Source organism: Acomys minous (genome assembly GCF_964271855.1).
Source record: "Acomys minous genome assembly, chromosome: 7".
Taxonomy (NCBI): Eukaryota; Metazoa; Chordata; class Mammalia; order Rodentia; family Muridae; genus Acomys; species Acomys minous.
The window spans coordinates 90,011,043-90,033,994 of NC_140488.1; the positions used below are offsets into that span (position 1 = coordinate 90,011,043).

Sequence of the window (22,952 nt, forward strand, 5' to 3'; positions counted from 1 at the left end):
AGAAGGAAACAGCAATAAGGAGCCAGGAACAGCAGAATATGTACCTTGGTATGCTGAAGCACATTCAGGTAGTGCCCACTAGAGGCAGCAAAGATAAAGGGTGGCAGAAAACATCAAGTTGGTTTTTGCATTAAGAGGTATTAAAAGGAACTATGTCATTTTAATAAGAGTATACAGTGTTGTCAATTATAAGCACAATGTTATGTAGTACATCTCTAGAACATATTTATCTATGGTAACTGAAATTTCCTGCCAATAATAGAGAAAAATATTTTTCATTTTCCATAGTCTTGTGGTATTAAAATCACATATCTATATATCATTGCAAAATGCCATCATAAGGATTATTGTATATTGTGAAATACATTAATTTCTCCAAGGCACCCAAACTGGAATTTTCTAAAATCCAAGCATATATAACTAAAAACCTAGTGGCAATGACTTAGGCTTCCAAAAAATGGAAATGAGGATCAAAATTATTAGAAATAACAATTGGAAGAAAGCTTTCAACACCAATTGTTATAAAAGATGGAATTAACAGATTTTGACTCAGACCACTACAAAGGAAATAAAAGGTCAGTATGTATTGGGAATTGAACGCAAGCTGATTATAAGAAGCCAGCTAAGCTTTGGACAGATGTTCTTTTATCCTGCTGGGTTCCTTCTTCCTGTCGCTTGGAAAGAAGCTAGAGGTCTGCAGCCATATTGCACGGTTGGCAATGCTGAAGATGGAAGGCACCAGAAAAAGACGCCAGGTTCCTGTGTGCCTGACTGTAATGAACCATGCCTCGGATCTACCAGTTGCATACTGCTTACAACTGGATCTTTAATGTGAGAGAAGTAAAAATCTCTTTATAATTTCTGGATTTTTGTTTAATCAAGTCAAAGCCATCTCTAAACAGTGGAGTTTTCTTTTTTCATATCCAAGACATAAACTTTTTGCCAGGATCCCTTTCGGGTACATCTCAGATTTTTCTGAATCTAACAAAAGAGTATGGTCAAGCTATTTTTAAGATAAAGAATGTGTAAACATATTAAATACAAATGTTACAAAGGTTCATAAAGTAATTTAAATGAGTATAAGAGTTTCATTACACAAGCAGAATTAATTTTGGACAGCTATGTAACAATAAAGATCTGCTTCTTTATTTCAAAGTGTGTCATGCTCTATAGGGCTCCAGGGACTGACATAATGGGGACAGCAAGAAGAAATGACATACACAGACTCACATACAGAAATTCTGGAATAGGGCCATCTAACTTCTATGGTGGAGATGCTGCAGCACCCTGGGAGTTCAAGGTGTTTAATATGTACAGTTCAACAAGGAAGTGATATTATTGTCAACACCCACACTCCAGTTAGAAAGAATTTGCCACTGCTCTGAGGATTGGAGTTCTTGGCATAGCCAGTTCAGGTTAAAAACACATATCTACTCAGGACTTCACATTCACTTGCAACCTACAAAAATGAAAAGCATCATGGAACTTTTATTGCTACATTTCTGTGATAATCTCTCTCTCTCTCTCTCTCTCTCTCTCTCTCTCTCTCTCTCTCTCTCTCTCTCTCTCTCTCTCTCTCTCTCTCTCTCTCTCTCTCTCTCTCTCTCTCTCTCTCTCTCTCTCTCTCGATGGTCTGATGTATTTTGATGATAATTACTGCTTGCTATCTCTGTGCCCCACTTTGTACATTGGCTAAGAGCCTAACCTGTTACACTAATAAAAGGCTATCACTTTAGGCGAGAGTAGCATGGAAGAATGGGGAAATAGTAGGATCCACAGGGTCCTGGAAACCTACAAGAAGAACTTTATGAAAGGCAGATCTGGGTCCTGGGGTCCTCCTCAAACTAAGGCACCAGCCAAAGAGAAATAGGCAGTAAACTTCGAACCCCTACCAAGACTTAGCCGACGAACATGATATTCTCCACCGTTGAGTGGAGAGTGAGATCTGACTCTCACACGAACTCTGGGGCCCCTTTTCTGACCATGTCCCCTGGATGGGGAGGCCTGGCGGCACTCAGAGGAAGGATAGCAAGTTACCAAGAAGAGACTCGATATTCTTAGAGCATATATAGGGGGAGGAGGTCTCCCTCAATCACAGACATAGGGGAGGGGAGAAGGGGGTAGTGGGAGGGAGGGAAGAATGGGAGGAAACAGGGGAAGGGCTAACAATCAAGATGTAATATGAACAAATTAATAAAAAATATTTTTAAAAAGGCTATCACACCAGGGCAGGGCAAATGGGAGAGGCCTGGCAAATGTTCCCAGGCTTTGAGCAGACATAAATCTTGGGAGGATGAGAGGAGAGGGGAGGAGGAAGGAAGCTGAGCCATGAGTGAGGTGAAGAAGAAGAGAAGCACATGCCTGGCATTGATGGATATTTGGCCCAGATGATGATAATTAGCCAGTATTTGCATTATGGATAGGAGGTAGCTTGATAGAAATTACTAGAAGCAGGTGGCATAAGAAGTAGTTTAGGGGATTAATATCTGCCCAGCCCCAGGTTGATCAGGCCTATTTTAAAATATAACAGGTGTCTGTGTCTTGATTGATTTCTAGCAGGTTAGAAAATACCTCTGTAATAATAACTATAGGCCTAATAATGAACATTATTAAGTCATACTGATAAAGTAACCACAACAACATCTCTCTCTCTCTCTCTCTCTCTCTCTCTCTCTCTCTCTCTCTCTCTCTCTCTCTCTCTCTCTCTCATGTTTTTGAATATCAAGAATTCATTAACACTGGGATACAAAAAAAATAATAATGTTGAGCAAGAGTCTCAGGCAGCTGAGGTTTCAACTCAAGGTCAGTCACTGGACCGTCACATAGCCAAATAATGTTTTTGCAAATTTGTTTAAAAACAACAGTCTTAAAATAAGAAGTACATCGATTGTTTTTCTTATGAGATATTTCTCACTTTAATATGTAGCCTATATATCTCATTAAAAACTGTAACAGAAAAAAGACAAATTCAGAAATTGTTATTGCAATGAAGTTTGAAAATATCTAAAATAAAAGGCATAAGACTACATAGATTTGAAAGCAGATAATAAACTTGTACTTTGAAAGCATGAACATTTTAATAGAGTAACTTGCATCAACTGCTAAATGGGGATTTAATGTAACCAAAGGCACAAGCAGTAAGTTGGTACCTGGAAGGCTCCAATGACAAAGGACCTTTTCCCTTTCAGGGGCCAAAGTGAAGGAAAGCCTACCATCACCAAGACAAAAGACAACACAACAAGCTTAGCTCATGGCAACAAGTGTCAAGAAGTGTTGCTGGGATTCGCTTCTCACTGGCTCAAACTCCTTCAAAATACAGAGTTTCTGTGCATGGCTTTAGATTATGCAGCAGACTTTTAACATCAGTCTCTTGGTACAGCGAGCCCATTGGATTTGTTCAGCTTAGTCAGACCTGGTTTAGCAAATCTCTTCTCAAATAGGTGTGGGCCAGCACAGAGCATGTGATTGCTAGGGTCCCTGGGGTCTGGGGATAGAAAATGCCAGTCCTCCCAGGCACAGATGTGATTGATTCTCTGCCCCTGAGCTAACTTCAACTACAAAAAGGTAACTTAATGTGTTTAAGTGCAAAGCTCTTTATTTGTTCGTGGAAGTGTGCACACCTCAGACCTAGCTTAACAGTTCTTTCTTTTTTTTTAAATAAATCTTTTTTTTAATTTAAAAAAAAGAATAATAACTGTTAGAAACTGAAATATGAATTTTAATTTGGCTGTTCACAACCACAGCCTTACCAGAAAAAATTAGAGTCCTGTGGAAACACCACTAAACTAGTCAGTCCTACATTTATAAACATGATTTAAAAACTGAGTGTGAGGTAGTAGATAATGCAAAGTTACTAAAGTGATTTAACAGACAAAAAAAATGGCAAAAAAAACCCAGGAGAATAAACATGGCCAAAGATGTGCAATCTTGGAAATCTATATGAAGAAAAGCACCACATTCCTCTTCTGTTTTTAAACTATTTTTGAAGAGTCACCTCATCTGGATAAGAATCTAAACCGTAAACAAATGAGCAAATCTCCTAGGATGACCATATTTACCTTACATTTTTTAAGGGAAAACAAATACACTACTGTTTATACAGCTTTCCCCTTCCAAATTTTTGCTTTATGAACAAATTTTCTTCTCATATTCATGGTATAAAACAACATTGTCAACAGACAGGTATCTGTATGCAGTTACTGGATGCACCACAACATTTTTGTGCCTAATAGAGTTTTATTATGTTTAGAATCATTTACTGTTTCTCTTCTTTATCCTGTCTGCTTAGCAGAACCTATCCACCCCTGGTCTTTTTTATTTCAATTCGTCTAGAAGAGCTAAGTAGATATCCAGACCAAGTGCAGGAATTTGATAGAACCTTTCCAATCAGATCACATTTCCAAATCCTGCTAATCAGGACTAATGCTAGTCTTTCCTTAGAAAAAAATTATTATTTTCTGTTGAAGATGTGGTAATACTAGCATAATAACACAGGGCTAGGAGATGGCTTAGTGGGGAAAGCGCTTGTTACACAAGCATGAAGACATGAGTTCGTAAGCCCAGCACCAAGACATACAAAAAACCAGAACAGTGTTTGGTGTCAGGCACGCTGACACTAGTGCTGATGAGGGGGCAAAAAGTGAATCTCCAAACCGTTTTGGCCAGGTAGTGTATCAGAGTCAGTGTAGAAATATTGAGGGAGCTTTAGGAAGAGTAAATATATTTTTAAAAATATATACTAGTGTAGCTATTAGGCTAGTCAGAGTAACCATATTGATAAATGGTTACTAAGAAAATCTTTAACATTAGAGAGGAGAGGGGTAAATAAATGAATAAATGAACACTCTGGTCATTGAAACTAAAGAGAGAGGGATGGTAAGAGAGGCTTACACATTCACCTGATGTGTCCTTTATGTTCTCTCTCTCTCTCTCTCTCTCTCTCTCTCTCTCTCTCTCTCTCTCTCTCTCTCTGTGTGTGTGTGTGTGTGTGTGTGTGTGTGTGTGTTTGTCTGTCTGTCTGTCTTTCTCTCTCTAATTTTGTTAAACTTGTCCAATTAAACATTTAAAATAAGGTAATTCTGACAAACATTATAGATATATTTGTATTTATGTTTGTGAAGATTTAGATGTAGTAGCAGAGCTGGGAGATGGCTAGTGTGCAAAGCAATTGGCACACAACAATGAGCATCTGGGTTTGGTTCCCCAGGCCACACATGAAACCAGATGCCAGACAGAGTAATGTGCTTCTGTAATCCCTATGTTACCAAGGTGAGATAGAAGTAAAGATTGGAAGGACCTTTGAAGTTTAAAGACCAGGTAAAATGGCACATGCAGCAGGAAACAATTAGAGACCCTGCACCAATCAAAATGAAGACAACTAACAACAACTAACGCTGACTCTGACCTCTGCATGTGCACAAATCATGCACACACTTATACAACCTCATCCATGGAGACAGAAAGAAAGAGCTTTTATTTCAACATAATAACCCATACATTGTATTGCTGTAATTGATTAAAGAAAATTTCATTCAATGATTTAAGCTTTTAGAAATGCTGTTTCCTTTTTCAACATTATGAAAGTTACACTCCAAACTTATAGTTTTTCCTTGTATCTGAAATCCCCAAATCCAATTATTGATTTTGACTTTGAAGAACGGCATTTAAATCTGAAAGTAACTTAGATTGTACCTAGTTTGATAACCATAGGTAAGAAAACTGTAGGAAGTGTGAATAGTGTCAAGTCAGTCAATGCATACCATTGTACAATCAAACCAGGAGTAAATCAACTGTTACCTAAGTAACTATAGAGGGAGCTAATAAAGTCTTATGTAGGCAAATATGGATTATAAAGAGGGACTATGCATTGGAGAAGCCAGAAACATTGGGTTTGAAATCTAGCTCTATCTTTGAACTCTTCTTTTGATAAAGGGGGAATCATATTTGCTCCATCAAAAGTTTGTCCATATACATTTACTTACAAAAGGCAGACAATGCATTTGCCCTGAAAACAGAAGGGGAAGAAGAGAAGCATAGCCATAGACAGGGTGACAGAAAACATGAGTAAGAGAGAATGAACAAGAAATAAAACATGGGTGAAAATGCCAAAATGAAACTTTTTATTTTGTATACCAAATTTAGGATCAAATAAGATAAAAATAAAGATGAAGAGAAAAAAAAACCAAACCAAACCAACTATGGTGGTTTAAATAAGAATGAAGCTCACAGACACAAGTGTTTGAATGTTTGGCTCATAGGAAATGTCATTAGTGGGATGTGGGGCCTTGTTGCAGTAAGGTGTGGCCTTGTGGGAGGAAGTGAGTCACTGGGTGTGGGCTTTGAGGTTTCAGAAGCTCAAGCCAGGCACAGTAGCTTACGTTCTCTTTTCCTCCTGACTGCCAATGCAGATGTAGAATGCTAAGCTCTTTCTCCAGCATCATGTCTGTCTGCATACTGCCATGTTTCATGCCATGAGGATAATGGACTAAACTTCTGAAACTGTAAGCCAGCACTAATTAAATGTTTTCCTTTATAAGAATTGCCATGGTCATGGCATCACTTCACAACAATAAAACCCTAAGACACCAACCAAATCAGCAGAAGTCCCAAGGCTAGTGAGATGGATCAGTTGCAAGTTACATAAAGTATTATTTGCCGCAATAGCCTATCAATCTGATTTCTATTCTAGGAAAATACAGGTGGAAGAAGAGAACATACTCCAGGTGTCTCTTGACCTCTACATTATATTTACACACCCACACCCACACACACACAAGAGGCAGACAGAGAGAGAGAGAGAGAGAGAGAGAGAGAGAGAGAGAGAGAGAGAGAGAGAGAGAGATATTAAACTTAATTTTTAAAAGGTATTTAAGGCTTTCACCATAGTATATAACATAAAATAAGTGCTAAAATTTTATTCTTTCAATTTGTCGGCAAAGTATTAATAAATAATGGACAAAATGCTTGAAAAATATAATTTCTCTTGATAAGCATGTTTATCTACAGGTGTATTGGAAATATCTATGTGAAAGTCATTCAAACTATTCTTAGGACCTTAGATTAATTCAACGTTTATCGAGAGTCAATTTTTGACTACCAAATCAGTACTTTTAATACTTTTTAAAAAACATTCATTGTCTGTCATTTCTGGTGAGGAAAATAGATAGATAAATAGATAGATAGATAGATAGACAGATAGATGATAGATAACCAACCATCTGATGAAATATTTCTCAATTTATATATGAACCAGAAATGTGCAGCACTTGGAATGTATATTCCCCAGATGCAATCATCAGACTCTATTTACAGCAAATCCACTGATTACTGGTGAAAACTGTCAGCAAACCATATCAGCAATTTCAAAATATATGCCTGTAAAAAGAGAAAAAATATCACAAAACAAAACAGGAAACATAATCTAAAACAGAGGTTATACCATTGATATTATCATAGCAATAGAAAATGGTGTTTATTTCTAGTTTTTAAGAAATATTGGCTTTTCTTTATATTAAGATGTTTCAAATTGCATCTGGATGCAATTGGGGGAAGGCATTTTTCTAACACTGCCAAACTTAAGAGAGGCACTTTAATCACTAATATGATATTGGGGGGAGGGAGAGGGAAAAACACTGTAGCCAATATTGTACAATGCTTATTTTTGTAATTTGTATAAGGATATATCACTGTCATCATAATACATTTACACATTGAAACAATTAGCTAACATGTATATTTTAATTCATTTGACTAATTTGACAGTGGGAAGTACCATAGAAAATAAGCTTATGAAAATTAACTTTTGTGTTCATAAACTTAGTACTATTGTTTAAAGAAAGGCTAGATTCTATGGCACACCCTGAATAGCTCTAATGAGGGGCTAGAATCTGAACCTTTAACATAAATCCCAAGTCTTAACTCACATTGTTTATAAGTAAAACTAGGAATGAGTTTATGGGCAAAAAAATATATAATCACATTTCTAGTTCAAATCAGGATCTTCAATAATTGAATATAATTGAATGACTTAATGTAGAGTGCTGAAAAGAAAAACCATGTGACCTTATATTTGTGGGAAAGAAACTTCCTTAAGCAATTCCATAAATGAATTTGAAAATTGCTAAGTTTAATAAAAGTATTTAATGAAATAAAATTTCTGTCATCAACTTAATTGAGGGTGTTTTTTATTTAATAATTAAAATGCTTTTGGTGGTATTTACTCTAATATATATATATATGTGCATTCACTACTCAACATACATGTGCTAACACTATAATGTGCATGTGCAAAGAGGACAATTTAGGAGAGTAGAGCAATGTCCTAAGGTCTAATGATTTAGTGGAATAAAATTTTGAAATTACCTTTAAGAGTGATGACAACTAAACTTGGCACTTGCTATCTCAACAGGTGCACCCTTGCGCCCAACAACTCTCAGCTACTTGTAATAGCCAAGGGAAAAGATAGCCAGTCCCCACACAGCTGTGCCTCTGGCTGTCACTACAAAAGAATGAAGTGTAGCTATTTTGGAGTCTGGGGTAGGCAATCAGCCCGAGCTCAACAGTGTTGCAAGTGTGTGTGCAGAGATAACAACTATGTTAGAGTTGCTCCTAGACTTCCCTAGGCTCCCAAATGCTTGCCTGGACACTGTACTTTCTGCAGTGCTTTCTCTGTTCACTGTACAACAAGTTCAGTTCATGTGTGTACATTATATTTACATCCTTTCCTCCTCTGGCTCCTTCCTCCAACCCCTCCTATGCCCTTCCCATTTCCTCTTTTCTTTATTATCTTTACATGTATATATAAATATAACTTTATTTACATTATTTTTATTTTCTTTTTCTGCTCTTGTTTTGTTTTTATTTAGTCTGGGTCCTGTTATACATCCAAGGCAGCCTAGAAATTGCTATCTTCCTGTTTCAACCTTCCAAATTTCTAAGTTCTGGGATTCAAGTATACGACACTAGGACTACCGGCTTCTATTATGCTCTATCCGTGTATCTAATCATTGATCACTACACACATCATGTACATGTCATGCATGCATATAACATTAATAAACCCTGAACCTTGAAACCATGAAAATTTCTTCATATTAATATGTACAGTAGAGAAGAAGAAGAAAGGAAAGGGAGGAAGGGAAAAAGAAAACAGGTAGAAAGAGGAGAAAACAGAAATGCTGCAGCTGCTTCCAGGAAAAAAAAGCCATAGAGTCATTTCACTAAGATTTTTCTCCTTATTTCATTAAGCCTATAAATCTTTACTTTTATTACCATTGTATTAAAAATAAGGTGAATGTAAATTACTGTTATTAAAAATGCCAGGTAATACAGTGAATGAAAAAGATACAAAATATTTTGTTTCGATAGTTTAAGTCGAGTCTGTAAGGGGAGTCAGCATCTCATTTTCAATGGAATGTATCACATTGATTTTGCTGACTGCTTTATAGAAAGCTAATGTCTCTAAGGGCATATACATGAAGTGTCTATGCTAGCATTATCTCACTGGGAGTACAGAATTTCCAGGTGGCAAGCTGAGTTTTAATGAAAGAAATTATTCTACATTAGATCTTGCTTCTCTTCACAGCTCTACGTAATTTGAAAACTACATACTCAGATTTATATTGTACTCTTAGGAATTGCTATAAAAGCAGAGAAAAAAGAGAGGTTATTATGACATTTTGTTGTGAACAGTCATAAGCTTTTATATGTGAAATCTGTTTGAGAAGTATAGACCACATTCATTATAAAATTATAAAGGAATCTAGGTCAAAGAAAAGCAAAATCAAAACTTAATTTTACAGAGCTATTTTCGTCTCTACAAGAATTCGTCTGTGGTGTCCTAACCTAAAAACATGTATTTCAGTGTGTCCCCATAAAATGGACTTCATGTTCCTGGAATAAAAATAAAATAAAATAAAAATGAAAGAAAATTGGAATTTTCAGGCCTATTTTTATTTTATTCCCATTATTATCAACAGTTTAATAATGCAGATGGAACTGCAAGGGCTCATTCTCACTGACTCTGGATTATACAAGAGTTAGCATGGTTCTGAATGAAGTGTCTCTTATGAATGGGGACACTGTTTCCCAGAAATAAACTGTTATAACTTTGTCTCAGGCCAATTATAGAAAATCTATAGTACTTCAAAAATAAATAAAACAATCCTATAGAATCGTATGGTTAATGTGCTTCTAGGAAATATATTTAATTCTAATTAAGTTTTTAAAATTCACCATTTTGTGCAAAAAAATTGTCACACACATATAACATAAACCTTAAAACTCAGAGTTATGTTTTAGTTTAAGCTGAATATCACATCTCTTATACTTAATAGTTATAGGGCATTGACAAACTTACTTAAAATCTGTTCTTCAGTATTTCCCCATACAGATGGGCTGATTACTTCCTTGTGATCTGCATAGAAGGGATGAAAGGGGCACATTTCCCATGGCTTCTTCCTATCCCTCTAGGGTTCTCTTATCCTTTAACGAATTGCATGTTCTCTCATTTAAGAATCTTATATTTTCAGCTGCACGGTGGTAGCTCACACTTTTAATCCCAGCACTCAGGAGGTAGAGGCAGGTGGATAGCTGTGAGTTCAGGGCCAGGCTGGTCTACAAAGTGAGTCCAGGACAGCCAAGGATACACAGAGAAATCCTGTCGCGAAAAACAAAATAGAATAACAACAACAAAAAAAATCATGTATTTTCAATAATTTTGACAATCAGCTTCAAGTTTCAGGTGGATGATCCACAAACATTTCTCTATATGTCTAATTTTTGTAGATTTACCTTTTCATCTTAAAAGCCTAAATTATGAACCCATCTGGATATTTTATGAACAATTACAAGTTCTAATGAACAATTAGAAGTTTATGAACAATAACTAATAGGACTGTTGTATTTCTGTCCAGTTTAAAACTCCTCCTTCCATGTTTGGTTTGTCAGTTTTGGTTGGCTTCTGATAATTTAATCTGACCAATTACCCAGACTGATAAACTGTGGCTATTTGTGTTTAGATGTGTGTATGTGTATGTGTGTGTGTGTCCACGTGTACACATGTATGCTTGGGGAGGCCACAGAGGATTTTGTGCATCTTTCTCAATAACTCCTTGATTTTCTCACTGGAAGCAGAGTGCTTCACTAAACCTGGCACTCCTTGTTTTTCCTGTTAGTTCAGAGACCAACAAGGTCGAATGATCCTCTCTCAAATACCAGCAGGTAGAGGTGTGCACAGCCCATTCCAGCTTTTCCTTTCATCGCTGTGTTAGCCTGTCGTTGCAAACTTTCAATTACTATCTTTTGAAGAATTTAAAAATCTTTATCTCTACAATCATGTATTTCTAGGGGGGAGAATAAAAGTATATATTCAATGCCATAGTAACAGTATTGTAAATGAAAAAAACCTATAATCTATGTTTATATGGGAAATAAACACATGCTCCCAAGAAAGCTGGATACGGATGATACTTGTCCTGGAATTTCTAAATGAAAATGTTAAAATAATCAATGTTTTCACTATAAAATGCCCTTTGAAGAAATGTTGGAAAATATAGAAATGTGTAAGTATGAGTAACAAAGAAATCATGGTGCAATCTTACCAGAGATACACACATTGCTAATACATGAAAATATTTTTGGGTTTTTTTTTTGAGACAGAATCTTCTGTGAAGAACAGGTTGGTTAACAATATGTACCCATCTTTGTACTCAGATTTCAAGAATTGAGAATAGTTTTATTTTGCCATGCTCAGCTGAAGCTTAGGATTCTATTTTTGCTACTTTCTGCAAGTTAACATTTCCAAATGCTTCGTTTCCTGAATTTCTTAAGAAAATGTTGATGAATTATTCCAAAGGCTTAATTTAAAAAGGATGGGATCGCTAAGTTAAAAATCTTATCACTACTTTTCACTAACATTTATTTTAAATATACACATGTAGGGTATGTGGGTATTATAAGTTGATAAGTTTAACACAGTATAATTTATCTAGAAGAATCTTATTAAAATAAAATCTATTTTATTTTCAAAATAATATTTGTATGAACTGAACCTTTATTTAGCATATTTAAAAACTTAATCTCATAAACATCAAATATTTTATGACTGATATATCTTAAAATGGAACATATATATTAATATTATGGATGAGATTGGAGATATGACTCAAACTGTAAACATTTACTTTAGTAAGTATAATTCTGTGCATTAATCATACTCATCACTCCATAAATGTTCTTACCTACACTGTACCAATACCTCTTACCATACAAGGGTTTGTATTTTGTGGGTCATCATAGGGCAATGAATGGTAATAAATGAAACTGACAGTAAATAAGTAGTTTCAAAGATAGGAAAATTTATGTATAACATATGTTTATAAGTAATGTTACAACACTTATTTTGTCAAAGTCATCTCATAGGTTCTTAGAGTGAAGAAACTTATGAATTCATTGTACCAAAGAAGATAGGAAAGAGAAGACAAAGGTATATGTGCAAATGTAGAGGCAAGAAGGAAGATGGCTTTTTATAGAAAGACGAAGTAGATTAGCATGCCTGGGTTATATGGTAAAAATGATTAAGAAAGACAAGGTAAGAAAACTAAACATAAGTGCTGTTATGAATGGCTTTTGCAATCTGTCTATTTTAATTGTGGGAGTGATGGTCTTGGTGTTAATAAATGGTCTCTTAATTGTACTTATTGTGCATTTTAAAGCATAGACTGCAAGATAGATTCTTAAAAACATATGTGTGTTCTATAAACATCAATGTATATATCTAAGATACATCTAGACATTACATAATCATGTGCATAATTATATTAATGTAATTACATATGCAGCTGTTGAATAAACTGCAGTCAAAAGAAATTATTACTTTATGATGCTGGCAGGATTATACAGACATTATAAGAGGATGTCTTGGTCATTTTTATGCCATTATTTTATTATTATTATTATTAAGAATACAGTGTTCTGCCTACATGTACACATGTGTGTCAGAAGAGGGCACGAGGTCTCATTATAGATGGTTGTGAGCCACCATGTAGTTACTGGGAATTGAACTCAGGACTTTTGGAAGAGCAGTCAGTGCTCTTAACCTGTGAGCCATCTCTCCAGCCCCAATGCCATTATTTTTTAACTGTACAGTTATTAGACCTGTGTATTCCATAATGAGAATCACCTCAAGCAATCATCAACAACTGGAATTTTGATTTCCACATCTGTAAATGGAGGGTTGGGAAATATCCTCCAGGTCCTTTCCAGTTTTCATTATCTGTATCCTTACTGTTTAACATAGTATGTTAACCTAGCAAAATAGCAAAACTGGAAACCCAAATCTTTTTAACTGTATTGGTATATCTACATAAGCTTTCTTTTATGATTAAATTTTTTTCTGTCTTCCTTTCTTTCTCCTCCTCCTCATTTATAGCCCATTGCCTTTTTCTCCTAGCCTTTACTTCCCTACAGTTTTTGCCCTCAGGTGCTTTGCGTCTACAAATTGCTATTGTACCTTGCACAAAGGATCAATTTGCACTTCAATCACACTATCCCAGTCCTCATTAACTGAGAGAATAAAAGAAAGCAAGAGGGAAAAAAGAACTCAAATTCTGAGGCTACTGAATTTTAGTAGCAGTGGAAATTGAAGGACCATTTCCAGGGACCTAATTAGATCTAAAGTAGAGTGGTAACTGAAGAGGAAAGCCCAGAGTCATTTTCCTTTTCTTCCTACTCCATTTAGAAGCTCATCTCTTCTGTTCTCGAAACTGTTTATTTAACTATTTATTTTTGCATCTTGTTAAGGGTTAAACTGTTTCCCCCACAAACCCAGACCTTGGATTCCTAAACTCCAGCACTTGAAAGAAAGTGAGACCACAAACGAGGACAAGAGTCTCTAAAGGAGCAAAGTTGCATGAGGTCATTCATGTAGGCTATAATGCCCTCTGACAGCCTTACAAGAAGGGGAGATAGGAATACAGACTGGAGCAGAGTAAAGATCACAGGAATAAAGAAGGCAGCTTTCTGTAAGCCAAGGGGCAAGGCTACTGAGGAAATCAAGCCCACTGATACTCCTTAGCCCTGAGATTTAGGAAAGAGTGGTTTTATTTTTTAAGGTGCTCAAACTGTTCTGGCAAATTCTGTGACATTTTTAGCTAAGTAATACATTTCTTACTCTACATTCAACACATTTTACATTTGAAGTGAGACGACTGAATAAGTTAAGACTATGGGATTTTTAAAATATGTAGAAATGATCTGAGCAACTGTAACTTCAAAATGGGCTATTTAGCCTGACTTTGCTTGTATTGTGTATGCCATTAAGATTCTCTGGAATGTCCTTCACATATCAGGGCTACAAAATATCCTTAAGCACAGAGATTAGTAATTATAGCTGCAGTGAATGTGAAGAATCATACTATGGAGACTAGCAAGATGGCTCCACCAGTAGACCTGAGTTCTATCCTCAGGATATACATGGCAGAAGAAGAGAATTAGCATTTGTAAGTTGTCCTTTGGCTTCCACACAAGTGCTGCTACAAGTTGAAGCACACACAGGGCTGCACATGCACACAAATACACACACACACACACACACACACACACACACACACACACAGAGGAGGAGAGGGAAAGAATGAGACAGAGACAAATACAAATACAAAGATAAAGACAAAGACAAAGGCAAGACAGAGAGAATTTAAAGAATCAAATTCAGAAAGGACCTAAGTGATTAAGCTCCTCCACTGGCTTTTGTACCCCTTCCTTCACATATCCTTGAGTAACATCCCTAGAAGTGAGAATTGTAATTAAGATATCCATTTGTCTCCTTCACAAAAGAAGTCAAAGCAATTTGGGCATTTCATTCTCTAGTCATCATCCCTATGTACATCTAATAAAAACTAAGATACCTTTCTCTTGAAAATAAATTATTTTTGTAGCTAGATCTACCAAAATGGCCTACCTAAACACTAAAGGGGAAATAAAGAAGATAATTCTCTGTCCAGTAGCATTCTTACTTTAACTTTGGGCGTGCACACACACATACACACACACACACACACACACACACACACACACACACACGTTCCTACTTGCAAGTAAACAAGGCCATTTTAGATTTATTCCTGACATCAGGAGCACATGGTAGTTTGGAGCCTAGCACATAGCCTTTGGCTAAAGGGGTGGGAATAAAAGCTAAGATTTCTTAGAAGAAGTAAGAGTGATAAGTTGGGTAAGTAAAGTACATAACACTAACATTAGTCTCTAACAGAAAACATTTTATAATAGGTTAATTTTAAACTTATTATCTATAATAAACTGAGTGAATTATTTCCTATATTCATTTTTAATAATCAGTATATTTTCACACAAGAGACTTCTAGATGAATGTGAATATTATCCAATTTTTAATTTCCTTTTGGAATTTACATCAGTCAATATTTTCTCAAGATGATAACTATAATCAAGCCTTTATTTCATCTAACAAAGAAAAGTCCTGCACAAAGGAATTGTGAATACCCTAATTAATGATTGTTTTAATTGGTGTTCCCTGTTGGAGGTTCCTAATTCCTATCTTGTTTTTAATCATCAGAAAGGAAATATTACATTATTATCCCACTAATCCAGGACATGGACTGCCTCATATAAATGAATCATTATTATAAAGGGTGTCATATGCTATGCAACAAGCTAGGTGTGTTTTATGATGTATGTATAACAAACATATTTCATGTACATATGTATTTTGCCATTGCTTATTTACAACAATTTCAACAGCACACAGAGTAATACTGTAATATTTATTATACATGTTGTTTTAAATGGTACTTACTCCCTTGAGATCTATGCAACATTATTCTATAGATGTAACTGGTACCTGCATTACTGATAGAGCAAGGTTTCAATGCTGACAACTTCTCTCCAGTATTTCTTTTCCCTATTTTTGTTGTTCCCAATTTAGATTTTTTTTCTTCTAAATCAATTTTGCCATGGATTCCTAATGCACAGCTTTCAACTTCTCAGGCTCATTGGTTCTTTTCTGGGCACACCAGGATGCTGCTTCAGTTGAACCCAAATACCTTTATACTTTCTTTTGAGAAATCTATCTTGGCTTTACTGTGCTTAATAAATTAATATGTAACTTTCTTGGTAAGTATTCTTTCTACTCTTATATCCATACATACTTCCTTGTAAATTTACTATGTGGCCACATTTCTAAAGGACCTAAAAGCACATATTGAGTACCTCTCCTCTTTTTCTCTGTGTTCCACATTTTGGAAAATTATTGAAATTTGTGGTTCAGGTACTTTTCCTCATTAAGTCAAATATCAGTACTAAATTTTTTAGTGAAGAAATTAAACATCTGTTGATTTCATGTCCATTCACAAGGTCCTATTACTATTCTTTTTACGGTGATACCTCAACCTTCATATATATATTTCTTTGTTATTTAATTTTTAAAAGATGGTTTTACTATTCTTATAAGTATAAGTGTTTTGTCGGTATCATGTCGTAAAACTCAGTGTGACCCCATGGAATAAAACCTACATTCTTTGGAAGAGCACCCAGTGTTCATACACTCTGAGCCATCTTTCCAGCCCTGATCCCTTGCACATTTCTTTTAAAAGGCTCTCTCACAGAGTAGATACCCTGCGTATTCTTTAAGTACTTGAACGCTGGTAAGTTTGCAAATTTGTGAGCCTTCTTTAAATCTACTGAGAATAGGAACCAGAAATACATGTTTTGCTAAACATCAAGAAATTTTCATGGAAGCTGAAGTTTGCAATCTACTGGTACAAGGTGAAATTACATTCAACTATCAAAATCCTACTCCATCAGCACAATGTCCGAGTTCTCCAAGATATGAAAGTCTATAATATAAATATTTGATTTTTTTATTTCTTTGCTCAAAGTTATGTATTGCCGTTCTCACTCCTTAGTGTGTGTGACTTTCCAATGAGAATGAGGATGCTCTTAAACACCTTTGGAAAATTCTCTGTGTCTCTTCTAAGTAGTAGCACAGCTGGATCACTTATGAAAATACTTCCCAAAGAACAGAGAAGGCAATAGGTTTTTCTTCATAGAAAATAAATTGCATCACTGTATAATTTGCAAAAGTGTGAGCCTTCCCTTTAAATGTTTGGAGATGCAAAGCTACTTGATAATGCCTATTGTGTTTAATTATTATATTCCCTTCATTGACAGAGCCACTGCTAAGTACAGAGTAAATGATGGAAAGCTATTTGAAAAGACTGCTTAGAATTAGAGACTTTTTCAAAAGAGCACATAAACATAAGAAAATTCTAAAAGTCTAGCATCAAAAGCTAGGATCAACTCATCTAGTCTCAAATGACACACGAAATAGTTGTTGTAAAAGCAGGACTCAATGCATTTTGTAAGAAATTGTCTTATAAAGAAGTGTATACCCAGAAAAACTAACCACTGAAAGGAAACCAGATATATACTCTTAAAATTAAAAGGGCAGAGTAGCCAACCTTGAAGTTTGCCTATGAGTAAAGAAGGCTATATTTCTGTTAAACAAATAGATATGCATATTGGAACTAATCTGAAATCTAGTCCCCTCACCTTTGGCTTTTCCTCCTTTTATTTTGAAAGAGATTATTGATCCTCAAAGCATAGCACACATGTTTGATTTCATTCTAAGTGCAAATTCATTAAGAATGTGAAGTCATATACATTCATTCCAATTAAATGACACTCTCTCAGTGAATAAGATGTCAAAGACCACACTTGTAATTGCAGTCAATAAAATTAATTCTATAATCTGGTGCTGCATGCTTATTTGTACTCACCAACTGTGCACTAATAACAAGAAATATACATCTACTTCACAACACAGGAAATAGCACATGCTAAAGATAATTTGCCTGACTAAGGTTTACTAATATGTGGCAATTTAATTTCAGATAGTATATTTCTTGCTTCGGGAAATCAAATATACAAGATTTATAATAAGATACCATTCTTCAGATGTATAAAATGAACTTAGACATAAAATTTCATCTACTTTCTCACTTAAGCTAGAGGGGAAATAAATTCTAATACTTTGAAAGCCTAACCCTTTAGTATAAACTATGATTTATATAGCAATATCTTTGCCGAGTTTAAAATTATTTTTAAGCAACAAGCTATTTCCCTTTAGAAATGAATGTTATGATAAATATAATCAACACTAAAATAATATACAGTAAGAAAAAAGGGGACCTACGCTTCTAAAGTTAACCAGTTTTAAGACAATACCCTTTTTGTACATCTCATTCTACTGGGCTCCTATGTTCTTTCTATACCCACTCATATAAGTACTCATACACATGGAGTCACAGTGGCAACTTAAAAGTAGTGTTTCCTTCTAAAGAAAATTATTCCAATACAAGTCAAATGAATTCTGTGTTATGAGTCAATATCCTTAGCCACCAAAGAAATGAAAGCTAAAATTGTTTTAAGATCCCATTTCCACTCCAGCCAGAACACCTACTGTCAAGAAAACAAACAACATATATTCTGGTGAGGATGTGGGGAGATACAAATAATTATACATTGCTGGTAGAAATACAAACTGACCCCCACTGTTGATCACTTCCCCCTGGAAGGACAGCCTTGCCAGGCCACACAGAAAGAGGTTACATAGAGGTAGTACAGATGAGACTTGATAGGCTGAGATCATATGTTAGGGGACGAGTGCTCCCCTTTCTTAGGACTAAAGGAGGAAGGAAGAGGGTATGAGAGAGGGATGGTAGGATGGGGAGGTGATGAGGGAGGAGGCTACAATCTGGATGTAAAGTGAAGAAATTAAAAGTCTCACCACTGCAGACATTGATTGGTTAAACAATATGGACAGTTCAGGCTCTTTACACTCCATCATTAGAAGTTCTTGCTAAGGTCATCCTCATAGGTTCCAGGAAGTATCCAATGCAGTAAGTTTCCATATTGCCCCTAAATGTCCCCCCTATTCCAGATGTCTCTCCCTGTTCTCTCCCTCCATTTCTCCCTCCCCAACCTTATCCCTCCTGTTTCCAGGCCCACCTGCCCTTGTTCCCATGCCTACTTGCCCTCAGTCAACCCACAAACTATGTTCTATTTTCCCTTCCCAGGGAGATCCATGATTCACCCCTTGAGCCTTTGTTACTTAGCCTTTCTCTCAGGGTCTGTGAATTATAGTGAGACTATCCTTTACTTAACAGCTGGTATCCACTTATAAGTGAGTACATATGCTTGTCTTTCTGAGTCTGGGTTTCCTCACTCCAAATATTTCTTTTCTAGTTCCACCTATTAGCTTGCAACTTTCATTATGCCATTTTCTTCTAACAGCTGTGGAATACCTAATCATGTAAATATATGAAAATTTCTTTAGCAAGTATGAATAAAGCCACTATTAACATTAGGATGGAGCATCTTTTGTGTATATACCCAATAGTGGTCTTAAAGTAGATTGACTTCCAATTTTCCAAGGAAGTGCCATATTGATTCGCATAGTAGCTTACAAGTTTGTGCTCACACCAGCAATGAAGAAGTGTTTGCCTTATTCCCTACCCTCATCAGCATGAGCTGTCACTTGTATTATTGAACTTAGATATTCTGGAATTTATAAGATGGCATCTCAATGTAGTTTTTATTTGTATTTCCCTGACGGCTAAGGATGTTGAACAAATGTTTCTCATCCATTTGTGATTCCTCTATTGAGAATACTCTGTTTATATCTAATCTGCACTTTTCCACTAGATTACTTTGGTTTATTGATGGTTTATTGTGTCTAATTATGTTCTGTTTGGTTGATATCACAGAGAGGCCTGTTATTTTCTGAAGGGAAGTAGATAAGCAGTGAATCTGGGGAAGAAGAGAGGTGTAAGGTTACTGGGAGGAGTGGAGGGAAAGAATGCTGTGATTGGGATGCATTGTATGAGAGAAAATAAAAAATTTGTGGAGGCAAAATACTTTTAATAAATATCTCTAAAATAGAATATTAAAGTGGTTATATTACTTCATAGCAACATCTGTTAAAATAGGATTAAAGGGCCATCTATGTCAGCAAATCACTATATAACTAAAAATATTTTTCTTCTTATAACATCTATTCACACCTGATCTGTGAGCTTCTGTAATGCTCTGAAAATTAAGGTTTTGGTTAACATCTAAGGATATAATATACCATAGGCTATATGTCAGCATCATGTACAAACAATTCAAGTACAGTGGTTGATAAAAATATGCATAAACATTTAAAGGCTGTTAGATTGACTCAGTTGATTTTATTTTTGAGACCTTTCAATTCTACATTTCTGAGTCACTTAATAGGTATTTCTCACCTTTCGTTTGGGCATATTTTTACTGCACTCCATGTTGGTGCACACATATTTACCCAGTGAATAACTTTCTATAAAAGAACTCTATCCCAGATTAACACATAGGAAAACTTTCCAATCATTGCAGCCAGACCTCAGGATGAAAAGTGAGCTCAGGAAAGCAGCGATCTGCAACCGAATACTCAGTGGAATGGACATTCCGTTCTAAGTCCCCTTCAAGAACTTCCAACAATAGCTCAAGCACAAGCAGACACTTGTCTGAGAAGTTTTCCAAGCTAATCATTCGACTTCAGAATTTGTCCCTTGGGCACATAGCACAGAAGCCTGAGTTCATATCAAATAAAGCAAACAATGTATAAAAAGAAATATTTCTCACAATGTCTATCCCTGTACTCCATCTATCACTTTATACAAGTTTGATATCCTCAAAAATACTTCAGTTTTGTAGGCTCTTAAAGCATTTCCTTTTTTATTTTGGGGTTTCTACATTTAACATGAGAATACAAAAAAAAAGACAAAGTATGCTGATATTATGTCTGGTTGTCTAAACAATCTAGACTGAACAATCTAGGCCTTATCACTTACAAAATACAGTAAGCACTCAGACCAAAATATGCACTGGGGATTATCCCATTCTGTTCTATTAGCTGTTATATACAAATGATGTGAATAAAGTAATACGACCCGGTATTCATTGTTAGACATAAAGCTTTTTTTTTAAAATCTGGATGATACATAGTGATTTGATGGCTAAATAACAGTGAAATAAATGTTAGATTTTAGTCATTGATTCATTTGTGTTCCAAGCCGTTAGACCCTAGTGAGTAATGGATAGCAAGTACATGCACACCCCTGAAGGAGTCTGAGTTGGGAATGTAAAATTAATTGGAAAGTGAAAACACAGGAAATAATTGCTTTCACTGGAATATATTCATCATAAATTTACAATAAAAACAATTATCAGAAACACCACATTTGGACATTGGCAGGTCAGAAATGCCATTTAATAATATTTTATAGACAAACATTAAAATAATGAAGAGAAATATATGGTGGAAGAAAATTGGTGAGAATGACATGTGAAATAATGTATGAAGTAGAAAAACACATATATAAAGCTGGGTCACTTACTTGCATCATCACAAGTAATATTATGTTGAAAAGTGGATTTCTTGGTGTGGAACAGCAAGCAGATGAATGTTGAGAGGTAGGAACACATGCCCTTTTGTAGAAGACATTGTATATTAAGGTTCTGGATTTTACCCTACAGATAGATAATGCTCTCAAAAATGGTAAAAGGGAAAGGTACACAATCAAACTCATGTTTTAGATGTATGACTGCCACAGAAATTATAAGGCTAGGATTATTTAAGTTTGAGTTAAAATTAACGTCATTCAGATGCAAGGCATTTTAAATGGAGATTTTACAAACTACTACCATTTGTGCAAAATAATATCCTGTGACCAAATTGTTTAAAAGAAAATAAATGCTTTTCTTTTCAGATAAAGGATAAGGCAATTCAAATTTATACACAAGCGTTCAATCAAAAATTTTCTCATGATCTATATGTGCTAATTATACTTGGTATCTAAAAGTATATTTATTCTTGCCACTATATAAAATTGAATCTTTTTTTTAAGAAATAAAATAGTCCTCAATAGCCTGAAATCCTCAAATAACTTGATACATATTCTTTTGATGCCAAGAATGAGTTACTATGTAAAGTAGCAATACTTTTAATTGTTACTTTGGAAGACAAAAGGACATAAGAGGCAGTTTGCTGCTAGACATATGTATGATAGATACTCAATAAATATTAGTTAAATTAGTATCAGCTTCTTTGGAAACACTTCGCTGGCTTAATAGTGACATGCTTAAAGCCCAGGTTAACAAAGTTAATATGCCCAAGGTCCACCAGCTATTTATTTTAACTCTAACTTTTAAATTACCATTTTCCCATACATGCTTTTAGGCCACAAATAGTCTGAACTTCCATTCTGTTTAGAATAAAGAAAGTCATCATGGTATTTTGTTCAATATACAATTCATGTTCCCAAATAATAGAAATGAATTACATATCTACTGTTATTACTATCAATAAACCATCTTTTATACCCCAAACTATAGACTTACTAATTTACAGGCCTTCCCTTGATTAGGTCTCATAATGGTACACTAAGTTTCATAACACAGAGGGCTTGTTAAATGTTTAATGTTGCTGTTTATCTTTCAAAAAATTTAGATTAATTATGTAATCACAGCAAGACACAAACACATACTCCAGCATGGCATGTGCAAACTTCATCTGACTTCTTCCAAAGTTGATATCATACATATTTACAGCTGAATATCAAAACTTGAAATTGTTAGTACAATTCAGAGTTTCTTTTACTACATGTACATATATGAATTTGAATACTTATGTGACTAAGTGTGCAACTATGTCTACTCTTGAATCAAAGTCAATATACAAAATCTTTTGGCATGTGAAAAACTAGTAGGGTATTTCTTTTCCTAGCCCTAGCAAAAGTGAACCAGTACTGTATTCTAATACCTATAACAGAATCATCATAAGGTTCCATAAAACTATTAAGTTTTGAGTTTTTGTTTTAAATCTGTGCATGGTGCCCTTG

General features: G+C 35.2%; 1 protein-coding gene across 3 annotated transcripts in view; it reads right to left on the reverse strand.

The window, feature by feature from the left end:
* The window catches only part of DMD (dystrophin), a gene marked incomplete at its 3' end in the record, with an annotated part of 2,106,393 nt that overhangs the window by 1,944,899 nt on the left and 138,542 nt on the right, over window positions 1–22,952 (reverse strand). The gene's annotated exons all lie outside the window — the stretch shown is intronic.